Genomic DNA, 17,179 nt, shown 5'->3' with positions numbered 1-17,179 from the left:
GAGAGAGAGAGGGGCAGCCAAAGGTGGGCCGCGCGCCTCCTCCCCCCCGGTCCGAATTGGACTAGGAGAGGGGGGGGGCGGCGCCTCCCTTTCCCTCTCCCTCCCCACTTCTTTCCCCCTCCTAGTAGGAGTCCTACTCCTAGGAGGAGGACTCCTCCTTGGCGCGCCATAGAGGGCCGGCCGGCCTCCTCCCCTTGATCCTTTATATACGGGGGCAGGGGGCACCCCTTGACACACAAGTTGATCCACGTGATCATATTCTTAGCCGTGTGCGGTGCCCCCTTCCACCATAATCCTCGATAATATTGTAGCGGTGCTTAGGCGAAGCCCTGCGACGGTAGTGCATCAAGATCGTCACCATGTCGTCGTGCTGACGGAACTCTTCCCCGACACTTTGCTAGATCGGAGTCTGGGGATCGTCATCGAGCTGAACGTGTGCTAGAACTCGGAGGTGCCATAGTTTCGGTGCTTGTTCGGTCGGGCCGTGGAGACGTACGACTACATCAACCAAACGCTTCCGTTGTCGATCTACAAGGGTACGTAGATCACACTCTCCCCTCTCGTTGCTATGCATCACCATGATCTTGCGTGTGCGTAGGAATTTTTTTGAAATTACTACGTTCCCCAACAGCAACTTCATGGAGACACGATGATGGAGATCATGGTGTCATGCCGGTGACAAGATGATCATGGAGCCCCAAGATGGAGATCACATGAGCTATATGATACTGGCCATATCATGTCACTATTATTCGATTGCATGTGATGTTTATCATGTTTTTGCATCTTGTTTACTTAGAACGACGGTAGTAAATAAGATGATACCTCATAATAATTTCAAGAAAGTGTTCCCCCTAACTGTGCACCGTTGCAACAGTTTGTTGTTTCGAAGCACCATGTGATGATCGGGTGTGATAGATTCCAACGTTCACATACAACAGGTGTAAGACAGATTTACACATGCAAACACTTAGGTTGACTTGACGAGCCTAGCATGTACAGACATGGCCTCGGAACACAGAAGACCGAAAGGTCGAGCATGAGTCGTATAGAAGATACGATCAACATGAAGATGTTCACCGATGTTGACTAGTCCGTCTCACGTGATGATCGGACACGGCCTAGTTAACTCGGATCATGTTATACTTAGATGACTGGAGGGATGTCTATCTAAGTGGGAGTTCATTGAATAATTTGATTAGATGAACTTAATTATCATGAACTTAGTCTAAAATCTTTACAACATGCATTGTAGATCAAATGGCCAACGTTGTCCTCAACTTCAACGCGTTCCTAGAGAAAACCAAACTGAAAGACGATGGCAGCAACTATATAGACTGGGTCCGGAACCTGAGGATCATCCTCATAGCTGCCAAGAAAGATTATGTCCTACAAGCACCACTAGGTGAAGCACCTGCTCTCCCTGCAGAACAAGACGTTATGAACGCTTGGCAGACATGTACCGATGATTACTCCCTCGTTTAGTGCGGCATGCTTTACAGCTTAGAGCCGGGGCTCCAAAAGTGTTTTGAGAGACACGGAGCATATGAGATGTTCGAAGAGCTGAAAATGGTTTTTCAAGCTCATGCCCGGGTCGAGAGATATGAAGTCTCCGACAAGTTCTTCAGCTGTAAGATGGAGGAAAACAGTTCTGTCAGTGAGCACATACTCACTATGTCTGGGTTACATAACCGCTTGACTCAGCTGGGAGTTAATCTCCCGGATGACACGGTCATTGACAGAATCCTTCAGTCGCTTCCACCCAGCTACAAGAGCTTTGTGATGAACTTTAATATGCGGGGGATGGAAAATACCATTCCTGAAGTATTTGCAATGCTGAAATCAGTAGAGGTAGAAGTCAAAAAGGAACATCAAGTGTTGATGGTGAATAAAACCACTAAGTTCAAGAAAGGCAAGGGTAAGAAGAACTTCAAGAAGGACGGCAAGGGAGTTGCCGCGCCGGCAAGCAAGCTGCCGGAAAGAAGCCAAAGAATGGACCCAAACCTGAGACAGAGTATTTTTATTGCAAGGGAAGTGGTCACTGGAAGCGGAACTGCCCCAAATACTTAGCGGACAAGAAGGCCGGTATCACGAAAGGTATATGTGATATACATGTAATTGATGTGTACCTTACCAGTACTCGTAGTAGCTCCTGGGTATTTGATACCGGTGCGGTTGCTCACATTTGTAACTCAAAGCAGGAGCTGCGGAATAAGCGGAGACTGGCGAAGGACGAGGTGACGATGCGCGTCGAGAATGGTTCCAAGGTCGATGTGATCGGCGTCGGCACGCTACCTCTACATTTACCTACGGGGTTAGTTTTAAACCTCAATAATTGTTATTTAGTGCCAGCTTTGAGCATGAACATTGTATCAGGATCTCGTTTAATTCGAGATGGCTACTCATTTAAATCTGAGAATAATGGTTGTTCTATTTATATGAGAGATATGTTTTATGGTCATGCTCCGATGGTGAATGGTTTATTCTTAATGAATCTCGAGCGTAATGCTACACATATTCATAGTGTGAATACCAAAAGATGTAAGGTTGATAATGATAGTCCCACATACTTGTGGCACTGCCGCCTTGGTCACATAGGTGTCAAACGCATGAAGAAGCTCCATGCAGATGGACTTTTAGAGTCTCTTGATTACGAATCATTTGACACGTGCGAACCATGCCTCATGGGTAAAATGACCAAGACTCCATTCTCAGGAACAATGGAGCGAGCAACCAACTTATTGGAAATCATACATACTGATGTGTGCGGTCCAATGAGTGTTGAGGCTCGCGGTGGCTATCGTTATGTTCTCACCCTCACTGATGACTTGAGTAGATATGGGTATGTCTATTTAATGAAACAGAAGTCCGAGACCTTTGAAAAGTTCAAGGAATTTCAGAGTGAGGTTGAGAATCAACGTGACAGGAAAATCAAGTTCTTGCAATCAGATCGTGGAGGAGAATACTTGAGTCACGAGTTTGGCACACACTTAAGAAAAATGTGGAATAGTTTCACAACTGACGCCGCCTGGAACACCTCAGCGTAATGGTGTGTCCGAACGTCATAATCGCACTCTATTAGATATGGTGCGATCTATGATGTCTCTTACCGATTTACCGCTATCATTTTGGGGCTATGCTTTAGAGACTGCGGCATTCACTTTAAATAGGGCTCCGTCGAAATCCGTTGAGACGACACCGTATGAATTATGGTTTGGGAAGAAACCTAAGCTGTCGTTTCTAAAAGTTTGGGGATGCGATGCTTATGTCAAGAAACTTCAACCTGAAAAGCTCGAACCCAAGTCGGAAAATTGCGTCTTCATAGGATACCCTAAAGAAACTATTGGGTATACCTTATACCTAAGACCCGAAGGCAAGATCTTTGTTGCCAAGAATGGATCCTTTCTAGAGAAGGAGTTTCTCTCGAAAGAAGTAAGTGGGAGGAAAGTAGAACTTGATGAAGTATTACCTCTTGAACCGGAAAATGGCGCAACTCAAGAAAATGTTCCTGAGGTGCATGCACCGACTAGAGAGGAAGTTAATGATGATGATCATGAAACTTCAGATCAAGTTGCTACTGAACTTCGTAGGTCCACAAGGACACGTTCCGCACCAGAGTGGTACGGCAACCCTGTCTTGGAAATCATGTTGTTAGACAACGGTGAACCTTCAAACTATGAAGAAGCGATGGCGGGCCTGGATTCTGACAAATGGCTGGAAGCCATGAAATCCGAGATAGGATCCATGTATGAAAACGAAGTATGGACTTTGAGTGACTTGACCATTGAGCGGCGAGCCATAGAAAATAAATGGATCTTTAAGAAGAAGACAGACGCGGATGGAAATGTGACCATCTATAAAGCTCGGCTTGTCGCTAAGGGTTATCGACAAGTTCAAGGGGTTGACTACGATGAGACTTTCTCACCCGTAGCGAAGCTGAAGTCCGTCCGAATCATGTTAGCAATTGCCGCATTCTATGATTATGAGATATGGCAAATGGACGTCAAAGTGGCATTCCTTAATGGTTTCCTTAAGGAAGAATTGTACATGATGCAACCGGAAGGTTTTGTCGATCCTAAGAATGCTGACAAGGTGTGCAAGCTCCAATGCTCGATTTATGGACTGGTGCAAGCATCTCGGAGTTGGAACATTCGCTTTGATGAGATGATCAAAGCGTTTGGGTTTATGCAGACTTATGGAGAAGCCTGCGTTTACAAAGAAAGTGAGTGGGAGCTCTGTAGCATTTCTCATATTATATGTAGATGACATACTTTTGATGGGAAATGATATAGAGCTTTTGGACAGCATTAAGGCCTACTTGAATAAGAGTTTTTCAATGAAGGACCTTGGAGAAGCTGCTTATATATTAGGCATCAAGATCTATAGAGATAGATCAAGACGCCTCATAGGTCTTTCACAAAGCACATACCTTGATAAGATATTGAAGAAGTTCAATATGGATCAGTCTAAGAAGGGGTTCTTGCCTGTGTTGCAAGTTGTGAAATTGAGCTCAGCTCAATGTCCGACCATGGCAGAAGATATAGAAGAGATGAGTGTCATCCCCTATGCCTCAGCCATAGGGTCTATTATGTATGCCATGCTATGTACCAGACCTGACGTAAACCTTGCCGTAAGTTTGGTAGGTAGGTACCAAAGTAATCCCGGCAAGGAACACTGGACAGCGGTCAAGAATATCCTGAAGTACCTGAAAAGGACTAAGGAAATGTTTCTCGTTTATGGAGGTGACGAAGAGCTCGTCGTAAAGGGTTACATCGATGCTAGCTTCGACACAGATCTGGATGACTCTAAGTCACAAACCGGATACGTGTATATTTTGAATGGTGGGGCAGTAAGCTGGTGCAGTTGCAAGCAGAGCGTCGTGACGGGATCTACATGTGAAGCGGAGTACATGGCGGCCTCGGAGGCAGCGCATGAAGCAATTTGGGTGAAGCAGTTCATCATCGACCTAGGAGTCATACCCAATGCGTCGGGGCCGATCAAACTCTTCTGTGACAACACTGGAGCTATTGCACTTGCCAAGGAGCCCAGGTTTCATAAGAAGACCAGGCACATCAAGCATCGCTTCAACTCCATTCGTGAAAATGTTCAAGATGGAGACATAGATATTTGTAAAGTACATACGGACCTGAATGTAGCAGATCCGTTGACTAAACCTCTCCCTAGAGCAAAACATGATCAACACCAGAATTCCATGGGTGTTCGATTCATCACAATGTAACTAGATTATTGACTCTAGTGCAAGTGGGAGACTGTTGGAAATATGCCCTAGAGGCAATAATAAAAGGATTATTATTATATTTCCTTGTTCATGATAATTGTCTTTTATTCATGCTATAATTGTGTTATCCGAAAATCGTAATACATGTGTGAATACATAGACACCAACATGTCCCTAGTAAGCCTCTAGTTGACTAGCTCGTTGATCAACAGATAGTCATGGTTTCCTGACTATGGACATTGGATGTCATTGATAACGATATCACATCATTAGGAGAATGATGTGATGGACAAGACCCAATCCTAAACATAGCACAAGATCGTATAGTTCATTTGCTAGAGTTTTTCCAATGTCAAGTATCTTTTCCTTAGACCATGAGATCGTGTAACTCCCGGATACCGTAGGAATGCTTTGGGTGTACCAAACGTCACAACGTAACTGGGTGACTATAAAGGTATACTACGGGTATCTCCGAAAGTGTCTGTTGGGTTGACACGGATCAAGACTGGGATTTGTCACTCCGTATGACGGAGAGGTATCTCTGGGCCCACTCGGTAATGCATCATCATAATGAGCTCAAAGTGACCAAGTGTCTGGTCACGGGATCATGCATTATGGTACAAGTAAAGTGACTTCCCGGTAACGAGATTGAACGAGGTATTGGGATACCGACGATCGAATCTCGGGCAAGTAACGTACCGATTGACAAAGGGAATTGTATACGGGGTTGCTTGAATCCTCGACATCGTGGTTCATCCGATGAGATCATCGAGGAGCATGTGGGAGCCAACATGGGTATCTAGATCCCGCTGTTGGTTATTGACCGGAGAGCCGTCTCGGTCATGTCTACATGTCTCCCGAACCCGTAGGGTCTACACACTTAAGGTTCGGTGACGCTAGGGTTATAGAGATATGAATATGCAGTAACCCGAAAGTTGTTCGGAGTCCCGGATGAGATCCCGGACATCACGAGGAGTTCCGGAAAGGTCCGGAGGTGAAGAATTATATATAGGAAGTGCAGTTTCGGCCATCGAGAGAGTTTCGGGGGTCACCGGTATTGTACCGGGACCACCGGAAGGGTCCCGGGGGTCCACCTGGTGGGGCCACCCATCCCAGAGGGCCCCATGGGCTGAAGTGGGGAGGGGAGCCAGCCCATAGTGGGCTGGTGCGCCCCCTTTGGCCCACCCCATGCGCCTAGGGTTGGGAACCCTAGGGTGGGGGGGCGCCCCACCTGGCTTGGGGGGCACTCCACCCCTTGGCCACCGCCCCCCTAGGAGATCCCATCTCCTAGGGCCGGCGCCCCCTAGGGGAGCCTATATAAAGGGGGGGAGGGAGGGGCAGCCGCACCCTTGACTCTTGGCGCCTCCCTCTCCCCTGCTACACCTCTCCCTCTCGCAGAAGAACGGCGAAGCCCTGCTGCGGTGATTGCTGCATCCACCACCACGCCGTCGTGCTGCTGGATCTTCATCAACCTCTCCTCCCCCTTGCTGGATCAAGAAGGAGGAGATGTCACGCTGACCGTACGTGTGTTGAACACGGAGGTGCCGTCCGTTCGGCGCTAGGATCTCCGGTAATTTGGATCACGTCGAGTACGACTTCCTCATCCCCGTTCTTTGAACGCTTCCGCGCGTGATCTACAAAGGTATGTAGATGCAATCCGATCACTCGTTGCTAGATGAACTCATAGATGGATCTTGGTGAAACCATAGGAAAATATTTGTTTTCTGCAACGTTCCCCAACAGCGCCTGGCCCAATATGGCCAAGGCGCCCCCCCTATAGCCCATGCTGACCTAAAGGATGTGGGGAACCCTTTGTGCACTTTCGGACCATTCATGAATCCTCTGGAAGTTTCCCGGTACAATACCGAAAAATCAAACTTTTCCCGGAACCCCGATAACAACTTTCCATATATGAATCTTTACCTCCGGAGCACCTCATGATTTCCTGGATCCCATCCGAGACTCCGAATAACCTTCAGACTTCACCATACTAATATCTTATTACTACCCTAGCGCTACTGAACGTTAAGTGTGCGACGCTACGGGTTCGAGAATCATGTAGACATGGTCGAGAATCCTCTCCGGTTAATAAGCAATAGCAGGACCTGAATGCCCATATTGGTTCCTACATATTCCACAAAGATCTTTATCGGTTGAACCATGATGTCAAGGATTCTGTTAATCCCGTATGCAATTCTCTTTGTCCGGTGATATGTTATTTGCCCGAGATTCGATCGTCAGTATCTTCATACCTAGTCCAATTTTGTTACGACAAGTCTCTCGACTGTGCATTGAAATTAGTTCAATACTACTATTCCTTTGTACCACTGCCGCATGCCTGTCTTGCCTATTTTGCATGTCTTGTTAAAATCATTGGTATTACTTAACACCTAAAAATAATGTACCACTAGATCCTTCACCTGGTACTAAGAAGCACGCCGATGACACATGCAAACGGTGCACACGGCATTCAAGATTGATGCTCGCATGAGCACATGTCTTGAGAATCCTTAACTATCCAAGTTATAAGCATAAAGAGGATTGAACATTTTACCTATAAGTAAAGTATTGGCCGGAGGCATCAACAAATCTTGAAGTTTATATGAGTTTGTGAAACCTAAATTATTGTCACAATTAAAGTCATACATGGTACACTAACATATCAGGAAGAATCAAAAGGTAGATACAAATATTAAAGTGCCATAGATAGGCCTCAGAGAAAGCAGATGATATAAACTAGCCAAAGAGCATCGACCCCATTTTGTGCCCATTACACTAGAGGGCTCATAATATTTTTGGTCGATACTGTTTTATAGTTATGCAAGTTCATCTTAATATCGAGGGAGACGGCATACGATAGGATTGAGAGGCATTAGAAATGACACATTTAAGGCCTGAAGCAATCCGGCATCCGAAACAAGCAGCGGTGTACATTGCTTGCCTCAGCCGGCAGCTCATACAGGCACCGCGAATGACTCAACACGTCTCTCCTCCGGAATTTCACGAGGGTTCGGAGTATGTCCGCGACGAGTGAAGTCTAAAATAAACCCTGAGCTTGTAGAGGATGGCGCGAACAAACCCTCATCTCTAAATCCCAAAAGTTGGTACCCCGTATTTACATATCCCGGTCAATCCAGACCCTGTATGAGTAAAATCCTGTTTGGTGTAATACGAATGGCTTGATCCCAGCCGGGATTGATTTCTACTGTCACTTACTACATGGGCCCATCTGTCATTTGCTTTCCTCAATCTCTATGGGTGTGTCTGGTAGCATGTATGGACCTAACCTAATTGTTGTCATCTCATATATGCTGAGTGTAGACATGCTGATGAGTTCATGTAGTTGCTGTTGTTTGGCAGTGATGTATGCGCTGAGATTTTGTTTGGCAGCCTGCATGTGTTTAGACATGCTGAACAATTTCGAATTCTGAATATTTTTTGAATGATGAACAAAATCGAAAAAATGTCAACACAAATTTAAACATATTTTGAAAATTTAAATAAAATTTGATATTCGAAACTTTTTTGGAAAATTAAAATAAATTTTGAAATTCTATTTTTTAAATTTGAACATATTTGAAATTACGAGTTTTTTTTGAAAATTTAAACAATATTTGAATATTTTATAAAAAATAAAATTCTATTTTTTTTCCAAAATTCAAACAATTTTGATTTCCTTTTGAAATTCTGAACACTTATGATTTTTTAGAAAAATTGAAATTTCAAACAAAATTTTGAAATTATGCTTTTTTTGAAAATTTAAACAATTTCGAAATTCAATTTTTCCATTTTTTCTGAAATTCTAAAGTTTTTTGAAAATTTAAACAAAATTCAAAATTCTGATTCTTTTTGAAAAAAATAAACATATCTGGACGTGGTCTGGTCGGTGGGAACGAGTGTCAGAGCCAGCATAGCTGCCTCCATGCACCCTGTCTGGGATGCATGAGATGAGCATAACTGAGGGCACTTTTATGCATCAAATGAGCATAGCTCAGATGAGCCCATGCACCCTACCAAACAAACAAAAGTGAGTCGAATTGAGAATTTTTGCCTTCATGCACCCTCCATACACCCTACCAAACACACCCTACCTCAATGCCAAGTGTGGCGAGGCGCGGCTGGCGTTCAAGATGTTCGATCTGCTCCCGGACACGGACCTGCTATGGCAACCTCCGCTAGTGGGAGCAGCTGCTTGGCGACGCCCTCCAGGCACCTCACAAGCTCCTCGTCCAGCCCGTCCAACCCGCGGACAGTGTCGGCAATGGTGGTGATGGGGGTACCACCGGCAGCAGCCTGGGCGGCTTGGTCTTCCCTGAACTTCATGAGGTGCGCTGCGAGTCTGGCCCGCTTGAAGAAGACGAAGGCGACGAGGTTGGTGCCCTGGTTGACGGAATGAGTTCATCTCGCCCGTACTTCTGGTGCCGCTCGCCGGCGCCGCGTAGTGCTGCGGCTAGTGCTTCTCCCCACCATAAGCAGCTGCTGCCCTTGCTAGTCAGCAGCATGTACTGCTGCTGTTGCTGCTCGCCGCCGCATATTGCTACTGTTTGTGTTCTCGCCACCGCGGCGCGCATAGAAAGAGGCAAAGAACAGCTTCCTACACGCACATGCTACAAGCTAAACTCATACATGGTGACACTCTCGCCCTAGTTGTGCTATGTGCTAATGCACAACAACACAATAGTGAGCAAAATCATCAGAAGACCCCCCATTTGCAACCGCGCCTGGAGCTCCTGCACTAGCTTGGCCTCAAACAAGAAGAACGTCGCCATATATTGGCTGTCAGACTCTTGGGTCTATGGTTCTCGTCCGGTGGCTGCCATCTTGTGCTACTCTCCTCTGCTCAAGCTCGGGGCGCTGCTGGGAATGGCCTCTGCTGGGGTGCAAGTGCGGGGCCAATGCAGCAAAGACTGGGAAGGACACGGCCACAACGTTGCCAGCAGTGCACGCGTAGGTATACGCGATCCTCATGTGCGTCCGCAAGTACGCGTACACGTACGCCAGTGAGAGAAGCGAGATCCTGGCCAGGATTGTGCTTTTCCCGATGTGCCAAACGTATCTAGGGTTCGGATAGACCGTGATTAAAAAGGTCAAGATACATACTTCAAGAATTTGGAGGTGAGGGTCTATTTGCGCCCACCTCTACAATCTCAGGGTTTATTTCAAACTTTACTTGTCCACGACGGACGCAAGCTACGCGCCAGTTGACCCGCCTTGGAGCCCGGCCGTGTTGCGTCGAGTCGGAGTAAATGATACTAGCTGGGTGAGGACTGAGACGCGATGATTCCCTATCAGAAGAAGCGCCAGATCGAGCCGAACCGCCCTCGGGAAGGGAAGCAACACATGTACATGTTCCTGCGCGCTGCACCGTATGGTATCCCAGGTCGCAACAGAACGACGACCGGCCAGGGATAGGAGCGGGACCCGGCTCTGGATGCCATGCCCGTTCGCCAAGCCATGTTGTGCACCAACCAGGGCAGGCAAATTTTCGTGTTTTGACCCTTTTCTGAAACCTATTTGAGATTTGACCCTAGTTTGAAAATTTTTCGAGATCTGACCCTTTTGCTACCGCCAGAGTCTATGGCGGTAGGGTCTAACATCCTATCGCCAAGGACTTTGGCGGTAGAAAACATCGCTACCGTCAACCGGGCTGGCGGTAGCCTGCACAACTCTACCGCCAAGGTGCTTGGCAGTAGGCACGAACACGCACTATGTTTCATACTTAGAAGGTTTTTAGCGGTAGGGCATGCAAGCCTACCGCCAGGGACCTTGGCGGTAGGCTATTATACCCTACCGCCATGATCTCTGGCGGTAGCAAAAGGATCAGATTTTAAATTTTTTTCAAACTAGGATCAAATCTCAAATAGATTTTAAAAAAGGGTCAAAACACGAAATTTAGCCACCAGGGCACCACCACACCTGTCTCTCTCTTCTGTCACGTACTACTAGCCCCGTTAATTCCCTAAAAAAAGTCCCCGTTACAGTTTACACGGTACTACTACTGTATGCTTTGCGACTAGCTGAACACTGCACTCAGCGTCTGCTCAACTGATTGCTTCCGGCTTTATTGTCCTTTTACAATGACTTGACATGCATTGATCATACGTGACGGTGATGCGACTCCCCTCGTCACGTACAGGTGCGGGATGGTCGATGGAGTACGAGACTCTGCTGCCAAAAAAAGTTACTGTAATGTAATAATAATACGACGTCATGTATTCTCGTTTTACTAGATTCCACGTTACATACTCGGTACTCATGGTCTACGATCGCCGGAATCGGTGGATGGACGTATGGACGTGGGCCCAGTTAATCAGGTGGTACTGTAATCTGTTGTTTTTCGCGGGAGAGGTAATACTGTACGCATCAGCTAGCTAGCTAGCTTGCCCATATCTTTATTCTTAATAAAGCAGTTGGTAGTCTTCGTCGGTTAATTTTCGTCCCATTACTTTTGTCCGGTTTTTTTCGTAGATTTATTTTGTAGATTTTTTTCGTTTCGTCCACCATCTCCCCTTCGTTGGTTTTATCATCGCGACAGAACCGGTGGACTCCCTCTGTCAATCCCTCGCTAGTCCTACCTCGTCTCCCATCTCCAGTCGCAGCCGCCGCCACACCTGGCGACCCCCGCGCAGCACACCCACGCCGCCGGACAGCCCCGCCGCCCATACCTGCCGTCCCCTTCGCCACCCATCCCCGCCTCGCCCCGCCCGCCGCCTCCCCTTCACGCTGGCGCGCGCTCGCCTCGCCTGCACCGGGCTACTTGTGATCTGGACGCCGTCGATGATCTGGACCAAAAGGTAATCCCATTCATCTCCCCACCTTTCCTTTTTCTCGTTGATCAAGTCCTTATTCTCTGTCAATCAGGTGCTCATTCTCATATTTCACACGTACATGGCCGCCGGAAGGGTGGAAGAATCGACAATGTTAAGATTTTCATGGTATTTTTTTTCAATACAACGTATTATTTTGTCACCACTAAGCTTGTTCATTTCTCCATAATTTCTCTAAGCCCACAGACTACATGTACAGACATGATTCTTTTTTGAACTGCAGCTAATACTTCATGTTGAAGAGAACTTTGGTTTTCGTGGTTTCCTCTTCATAAAGCCAGCAGCAAGTTGGAAAGGGAGGCTAATTCTGCAGCCACATGTCTCTTTTGCAGCACGAGAAGCAACAATTAATGGTGAAAGGAGGAGGAAGATGACGGACGGTGATGGAAGCTGCAGGCGATGAGCTAGCAGCGAGGGACACAGAGGACACCAAGCAGACCTTCGGGATAGAGACACATTTATCAGGATTGTCTTCGTGTAGCGGGTGATGGATAATGAGGGATGGGACCTCGGCTTGACGCTCTTCAAGATTGTCGTTTTATTTGGGAGCCTGCCCTTCTATCGCCACCAGGTGCCTGACCTTAATTTGTGTTCTGCTCCTGTTAATTTCTCTTGTGAAATTGCTATCAGGTATTTGTGGTTGCTTTTGTAAAGGAAGATATCAACCCAAGATATCATGGTATGAATCAGCACATGAATCAAAAAGCAAGAAGTTGCTCCTTCCATTTTCCTTTCCTCTTCTGGTACTACTCACACACCTTCTCTTGTGAATCATATGCAGACGGCACACAAGATCAGCTTAGGATGCTTGTACCACCAATTTGATGGCTTTCAACCAAATTGTGCTAACTCTGGCGTGAGAACGGTAACATATATGTTTTCCTCTAGGCGTCATAGCATTGTGGATTTGCATCATTACTTCAGCAGGCTAGCTGGATGTGATCTGGACATAGGTGATTTTGAGCCAACACCAGCCTTAAAAGTATGTCTCTGTTTTCTCTCATGCTTCTACTATGATGCCCCGCATCATGTGTTTGTTAAAATGCTTAACAAATCTGAAGTAAGTTCATGCCAGCCACATGCTTGCTACGATGCCTCTCATAGATCTCTAATACTAACCTGCATGCCAAACTTACTCTCGTTATTAGGCAAGACTAGATTGGATGGATATAACTAATCTAATATATTTTCGAATGTGATCATGGATGCATTTAATGTTGAATAATATCTCCTACATCGTAATTGAAGGTAAGTAGGTAATAGTAATTTTTCATATATTGTTTGTTCTAGGTACTGCACTAATGTTTCTACAGGAAACATTTTACCTGACATATGTTTACAGGTACACGCACTTTAGAAGCCACAAACCAGTCCAACTCATGTCTGATGATTTGGTAGAGCTGTCGTAACCATGGAACTGGCTTCATTTATTGATAAGATTATGTTCATTGATCCCAAGACTATGCTCATGGGACAAGGATTAAGGAAGGTCGCCATGGGATGATTTACAAGGAATTGCCAGTGTTACGTGAGAAGGCCCAAGGCTGGAATCAACAGTAGCAAGTTATTGTTTCCCGTGAAGCCTTTTGTTTTTATTAATTACATTAGATCATGACTTCTTTCTGGATCAATAATTATTGGATGGTAATTATATCTACCAGTTTAGCTTGGAAACATCTAAAGGTAACAACAAAAAATCCGTCAGGAAAACACACGAAATCTGAACTTACACTCAATTATATGCACTCACGCTGAATTTTCTTCTTTTTGGTTCAGTTTCATAGCAGTGAAGGGGAGAGCAAGCGACTAACCAACACTAATGCGTAAAATGTAAAGAGAAAAGCATGATGGGGAAGGATTAACTTTCATTCAAGAGGTGGCCATTGAGTTGGGCAGATGAAGTTGTGGAACAACTTAAGGTCAGGGCTTCTTCGAACACGCAATGATTATTGAGATTACAAGCAGAATGTCTTTAAGGAGTTCATTTGCCATATAGATGATGTCCCTATTTTACCGAACCAACTGGTAATTACTAGATATAATTTTCTGTTACATACAAATAGTGTGCAGTCATTTGAGAAGTGAAACATGGTGCGTAAACTTAGGTCTGAATCTTGATAATCTCAAGGTCGCTACAGTACTATACTAGATACATCATATTTGCCGAGTGGTCCCCTTTCCCAATTGATTGTCAAAATAGGTGTTAAATCAATTTCTTCTGGACCAGGTTACGGGATGAACAAGTGCATGTCCCAGAACTTCAATGTTGATTAATTTTCTTAAGATGGAGTAGTTCACATGGTTCTATTTTGAGAATTCCGCCACCCCATTCGCGTGTAGCCCTAGAATATTATCAAGGCAGGATACATTGTCCCAACGCACCGAGTCGGCAAGCCCTCAGATGTGGAACCAGATTCATCACACATGCGGTTCTATCCATGGTGGTGCAGTGCGACAGTCTGTACTATGTTGCAGTTAATCTTGTGATAATGATATGCTATTCATTTGTTATTTTCAACAAATATTAGATATAATTGTTTTCATAATTATGAACCAAATTTTGCTTGTACGCATTCCTCTTATCTTTGCTTCAACTCTTTTCCTTTTATTTGTGCTGCATGGTGTAACCTGATTTGGTTGATCATTGGTCCATGCACTTGATTTGGTTTATCTTCGTGTAGCGTGCAGGGAACCTAATTCGACTTACATCTCGTGGGTGATGTGAAAAATTATGTACTCCCTTTACATGGAGTTGTTAGTTTTGTTGGTCTCCAATGCTTGACCATTTGGCTAAATATTTATTTTCTGGCTTAATTCTGTAGATAACACCGATTATAGTGGATGAATGTCCATAAAAAAATTGATCTATTATGTGGCACTTTATGTTTCTTGATTCTATAGACTGGTTCATATTAGCACTTGTACTAAATGAAAAGTGTCCATGCTCTGATATGGATCTCATGTTCTGAATTTAGGTGAAAAGTTTTCTTTCTTAAATTTTGTCATTATTACTGGAACTGAAATTTCGCTCTGTTTTCATGACCTCTAGCTGCACAGGTATACCATGCCGCCACCGCTAGGGAGCTCTTGGTTGCACTGCAAGCTGCAGGCCTTGTCAACTTGCTCGTGTCACTTAAGCGCCATAACTTCGCCCCGCTCAAGATGGATAGTTTTCTGCAGGTTCGCCACGCCCACTTCTTCCTATCCTACTACATTTGGATAATGACACTAAGTTCTAGCAAAAGCTGCAACTTAACATAATGTCACTCAATGATGCCCGGAAGGCCCCTCATCGACGGCGGGTGACCTCCGCGTCAATCTGCCGGAGCCCCCTCTTCTTCGACTCCGCCAACCGTGCAGCCACACCGTCGATCTCCTCCACCTTGTGGTTGATTTGCTACTAATCTTTCTGCACTAACTATGGACCAAATTGGTTGTATCAGGGTGGATAGTGATAATTTGAACAATCTGAAGGTCGATAGGTGGTTGCACAGGCACGCATTTGCCACGGTGTCTCCCGCGGAAATCTAAGGTTCAAGCCCATCAAAACTGCAAAAAATTGGTAAGATCGTCTTCTGGTTCCTGCTTGCTAGCTTACTATGGACACATTTGAGAGTTGTCTTAGCCCATAGGAAATTTACATACTAATTATATGGCGAAGGTTGACGCAAATGATTTGACTTGAGCAAACTCTTTTATTTACTCCCGTCTAATTTACCACCAGTATCGGATGTCGTTCCTATCATCAATGCTAGCCATAAAGTCGAATGCATATGTTGGTGAGCTCTGTATGCCAAAACCCCATAAGAAGTAGAAGCTATTTTGTACTCGTAGCAGGCAAGTTGTTTTTAACTTTATGTAAAGCAACTTGTGATATTTCTAAAAAGTAAGGTCATGTAGGCACATGCAGCGCTACTTTTCAGTCATTTTTCTACTCAACTGTAGAGTTTTATTGCAGTATCATAATTTTTCATATCTCAGTAAAGTGCATGTTTTTTATATTAATAGTAAAGTGCATGTCAGTACCACCTAAAGGAAAATTTTCAAGAAAATTGTTCTTTCCTGATGGTAATCATTTTCATACAAACTACAATGGTTTGCTTGTCCTTTTGGTTTTTGCATGGTGTCCATTCCAGAACCTCTATGGAATAATGAATGTTGTTGAATTCCTATTGTTTCGTTATGATTTTGAAGCTTTTATTGTTGGGTTCGTTTAGGTTAATAGTATGATAGAGATGAAACTTTTTGCGGAGATACATTTTTTATATACAACTTTACTTGATTCCTAATCCATGTGGAAATGTCATTAGCATACATGATACTTTACGCATACATTTTTAATATACAACTTTACTTGATTCCTAATCCATGTGGAAATGTCATTAGCATACATGATACTTTACGCATACCATACACTGTTCTATCACAACAATTGATTAGTTTCTAAATTTTAATCTTCTTTTGGTTCAGGTTACAGAATTACATGAGGATGTAGGATGGAGCCGTCCTTAGAAGAATTGTCTAAAGAACAGAAAAGTAGTAACACCATGTCTTTTTCAAGTCCAAATCAGCATTGCAATGCGCTGACTATCCGCCCATGTTCCTTATTGGAACCTTTGATAATTATGAGTAGTCTTTTAAATATGTGTCCATGTGTTGTAGTGAATTTGTACAACGCAAGTCACCATAAGTCGATGTATAGCACAATGAAACAAAAGAAGTTTAACCGAGGGGGTCATGTTAACGTTCAAAAAGAATCCAGCAACGAGGGCCCCAAGGCGATGTGTTTGAAGGGGCCAAAAATCCACCGAGTATTAAGTGTATGTAATCAGAAGGAAAAAATTAAAAGGCCCGTAGCCGAAAGAAAAACAATTTGGTTATGAGTTGAGATATTTTTATTATACTTGCTCAAATATTGCGCAAACGACAACATTTTTGATATTGTGCGAGAATAACTAAGCGCGTAAAGTAGATCTTAATTCGTAACAGATTATTTGTTGGATCATCGTTCTTTATGTATAAATCATCCAATTATTTTTTTGATATTTTCTATACATGTGAAATTTAACATGCATTATATTTATATATAACTCTCGCAAAATATTTTAATAGC

General features: G+C 44.5%; 1 long non-coding RNA gene across 6 annotated transcripts; it reads left to right on the top strand.

Annotated features, from left to right (window-relative positions):
• The first annotated feature begins 11,790 nt into the window (after positions 1–11,790).
• On the top strand, positions 11,791–16,967 carry LOC123132282 (uncharacterized). Of its 6 annotated transcripts, none has more exons than XR_006464609.1 (9): positions 11,791–12,033; positions 12,101–12,174; positions 12,399–12,745; positions 12,848–13,314; positions 13,409–13,749; positions 13,843–13,985; positions 15,116–15,246; positions 15,351–15,628; positions 16,537–16,967. It is a non-coding gene; the product is annotated as an uncharacterized lncRNA (long non-coding RNA). The 6 variants fall into 6 exon arrangements; XR_006464608.1 differs by having other exon boundaries at positions 12,848–13,749; positions 15,351–15,433; positions 15,510–15,628; XR_006464606.1 differs by having other exon boundaries at positions 12,399–12,637; positions 12,848–13,749.
• The last annotated feature ends 212 nt before the right edge of the window (positions 16,968–17,179 follow it).

Source organism: Triticum aestivum, chromosome 6A, assembly GCF_018294505.1.
Source record: "Triticum aestivum cultivar Chinese Spring chromosome 6A, IWGSC CS RefSeq v2.1, whole genome shotgun sequence".
Classification (NCBI taxonomy): Eukaryota; Viridiplantae; Streptophyta; class Magnoliopsida; order Poales; family Poaceae; genus Triticum; species Triticum aestivum.
The sequence above is the reverse complement of the archived record's forward strand: the minus strand, read 5'-3'. Positions and strand labels throughout refer to the sequence as shown.